The sequence below is a fragment of the Aedes albopictus genome, chromosome 1 (assembly GCF_035046485.1).
Source record: "Aedes albopictus strain Foshan chromosome 1, AalbF5, whole genome shotgun sequence".
NCBI lineage: Eukaryota > Metazoa > Arthropoda > Insecta > Diptera > Culicidae > Aedes > Aedes albopictus.
Genome location: NC_085136.1, coordinates 216,409,328 through 216,412,282, shown reverse-complemented (window position 1 = coordinate 216,412,282; position 2,955 = coordinate 216,409,328).

Here is a 2,955-nt window from a genome sequence, read left to right as displayed (position 1 = left end):
TTTGTTTGAAAGTATTTCTATTTTCAGTTTCTCCAAAGTTAAACATTTGAATTCTGTAATTGATTGTTGATAGTGAAATGTGTAGATTTTGAATCATAAAACTTAAAACCAATGAAATGTCATAACTGCATATGCCGTGCGAAAACAAATCGTGCATCGCATCGACTATCGTAAAATCAGCTACGTGGTAATATCTTAGTCTATTGAACTCAGAGTTCTCCTTGATACCTGTTTCTTTGTACGGTTTTACTAAATCAATTTCATAATTATCTTTGGTTCTATTTAGTTCGCCGTCGAGTGCAACAGCAGACTGCGCATCGTACTTATTGATTTTACAAAATCTACAGTAATAAATGGAACTAAAGGATGGAGCAAAACCCATTAACATATTAATTCCTAAATTATCACCCAATATTCCTACCAGAACAAAATGAACCTTCACACATGTACTTTCAATTTGTAGATCTAATCCATTAGCCTCTAAGTCCACCAATACATCTATCAAGTCATGCAATGCTTTCGATGGTCCCAATTTAGCCATATCACTCGCTTTCACAAATCCAGCAACGAAAATGTTATCTAACCTCGCTAACAGATGTGAAGGAATAGTAGGAAAACTATAATATAGCGAGCATACTTTATGTGTCCCGGAGTGAGCGCCTATTGCATCGTTCATTTCTGCCTCATCCGAGTAGAGAAAATATGGCATTATCATCTTATCTGCATTTTGTTCTTTTATCGATTTCCAAAGTGAAGTATTTACAACATTACTTGATTTTTTTTCTAATTCTAGACTTTTCATGTTTTCGACGGTTCGATAATATACTCCCGGGCTTTCGAAGAACGATTTTATTTGATGTTTTATTGGCATTAGGCACGCATTTGACTTGACTTGTTGTTCATTATCTTCAAACTCGACTATTTGAAAATTGGCATTTAGTCCTAATTCGCGCGTAGCGTAATTGAATTTATGCTCTGTTGCAATGAAGTTAAAAGGGTCGTTCAAATCGTTTATTAATTTCTGTTTATATTCGTTTTCAGGCAAAGTGGATAAAGTGCTAAACGCTTGTAGTAAAGGTTTAACGATTTCTTCTGTAATGCTTTTCTGTATTTCGACTACATCTTTTCTTGTCAAATTTGTCTTACTGTATAAGCCTAATGAAAAATTTAAAACCTTTTCTCTTAATCTAGCATTCAAATCTAAAACAGCATCTTCGCTCATACTCTGGTTCTCTATATCTTCCTTTTCCGAATCCGATGAAACATTTTCCGAGCGCATGTTCGGCTGTCCGTCATCCTCCATTTCAACGGTCTGTATGAGTGGTGTTCTGGTGGATTCTTGTAGTGGCTGTCTCGGTGATCGGAAAAGGCACAGATGCTGTCCGGATATGTGGCGTTTGAAACGGTATACATCCCGAAAAAGCAAGGTGGGTATGCAAGCAGTACATTTATACGTAAATACAGGTGGTGTGCCATGGCCGACGGTTAGATGATCCAGGTAACGTGGGAATGACGTAAGCACTTCTTGACACAGGAAACAGTTCATGGCTCTGCCGTTTCCAGGAACGATATAAGCTCAAGTAGCTGACTGTTCTTAGTTTTACGACCACAGTCCACGTTGTAAAAATACTTGGCAACGAAGCAGTAGAATAACTCGCAGCTTTCGGGAAAGTTGAACTGCAGTACTAGTTTCAACTTTATGACGACATCAACGCAGCGTAAAAATGATGGTAGCCTGTATTCCAACCGTTGTGTTACTACATAGCATGCGTCCAGATGTTCAGGTTTGCCCACTAAGAAGATTCTGGGAGAAAATTGTAATCCATTCGATTCAGATTCTTCTCTCAACGTATCTCTTTCCAATTGGTAGTCTTGTTCCGAATCACAAACGCGGCAATTTTCTTCCTGTGCTTGCAAGATGGTGGGCAATCTCCTTGACGATGTTCGTGAAGGCTTTATCACAGCGTGGAAGACGGAACAGTAAATTAAGTTCTTTGTATCTATAAATAAAATATAAAGTGTGAATAATTAGTAATGTAGATTTTATTTGTTAAAGAATGGGCTAATGCCTCAATAGGGTATTGGAAGAATCGCTGGTGGAACTCCTGGGAGAATCACAAACAACAAAATAATGTACGCACACTGTACAGGGTACTCAAAAGGGTACTTCAGGTATTTTGTACAGACCGTTTCGTGTATATATTTTGAATTACATCTTCTACAAGAAGTAAGAAATAGAATATGCGAACGATACTCTCGGAAACCGACCCGACAACGACCATGTGCTGGTAGATGGCCGACATTTCTCGGACGTACCTAATTGATGTTAGAACTTTTCGAGGTCCCAACATCGACTCAGATCACTATCTCGTAGTTAGTAAGATTCGAGCTCGGTTATCAATCGTGTCGGACTCTAGGAACCGGCGATCGATGCGTTTCAACATCCAGCGGTTTTCAGCAGACGGTACGGTAGCTGACTATCACCAGAAGCTGGACGAGCGGATAAGTGAGACTCAAGTGAGATCAACGAGAGCGATAATCTCAACACTCTGTGGGAGTTTATCCACGGAGCGATGAGTACAGCAGCGCGGGAGGTCACAGGTACTGCTCAAAGACGACCTAGAAACGGGTGGTTGGACGAGGAGTGCCAGAGAGTAACGGACGAGAAGAATGTTGCCAGAAGCCGGATGTTGGTGTCGGGGACCCGGCAGAGCAGGGAGCGATATAGGGAAGCAAGATTAGCCGAATAACGAATCCACCGCAAAAAGAAAAAAGAACACGAGGAAAATGTGATTGCTCAGGCGTATGGAACAGAATTATATCTCTCTCTCTTCTTGAAGTAACGTCCTCACTGGGACAAAGCCTGCTTCTCAGCTTAGTGTTCTATGAGCACTTCCACAGTTAACTGAGAGCTTCCTCTGCCAATGACCATTTTGCATGCGTATATCGTGTGGC